Raw genomic sequence first — 887 nt, forward strand, 5'->3', positions numbered from 1 at the left:
GCTCACTGCAACCTCCAGCTCCTGGGTTCAAGTGATTCTCATGCCTCAGCCTCCTGAGTAGCTGTGATTACAGGTGTGCACCACCATGCTCATCTAAGTTTTGTATTTTCAATAGAGATGGGCTTTCTTTTTTTTTTTTAATTTTAAGATGGGGTTTCACCATGATGGCCAGGCTGGTCTTGAACTCCTGACCTCAGGTGATCCACCCACCTTGGCCTCCCAAAGTCATGGGATTATAAACATGAGTCACCACACCCGGCCGGAAACATTTTCTAAAAAAGAATTTAGACCCATACAATGGAAATCCTTATAAGTCTCAGAAAAAACAGATTATGGCTAGGCACAGTGTGATTCCAGCTCTTTGGGAGGCCGCAAGAGGCAGATCACTTGAGCTCAGGAGTTCAAGACCTGCCTTGACAACACAGTGAAATCCTGTCTCTACCAAAACTACAAAAAGTTAGCCAGGTATGGTAGTACACACCTACAGTCCCAGCTACGCAGGAGGCTGAGACAGGAGGATCACTTAAGCCCAGGAGACAGAGGTTGCAACGAGCTAGAGATTGCCCTGCTGCACTCAGCCTGGGTAGCAAAGTATGTCTTTAAAAAAATAAATTTAAGAATTAGATAATCAGACTAAAGCCTATTGTAATAGGCTCACCATAGCTTCAGTTTGTCTATAGTTTTTGTGTGGTGTCTAAGGTGAGCTCTAATCCTGCTGTCTCTATCCACAGTGTAGCTCTTCACATGTTGACAACTTCTGTGCACCCTGACTTCAGGAGCCCACAGAGATAAAGGGAGTATGTGTAAGTACTCAGCTCATCCAATTACCCTCAGCTAATCTGATTACCCTTCAGGAGCTTTGGTTAAAAACAAAGTGGCAGCCAGGC

The sequence above is a fragment of the Cebus imitator genome, unplaced genomic scaffold (genome assembly GCF_001604975.1).
Source record: "Cebus imitator isolate Cc_AM_T3 unplaced genomic scaffold, Cebus_imitator-1.0 Scaffold190, whole genome shotgun sequence".
NCBI classification, from domain to species: domain Eukaryota; kingdom Metazoa; phylum Chordata; class Mammalia; order Primates; family Cebidae; genus Cebus; species Cebus imitator.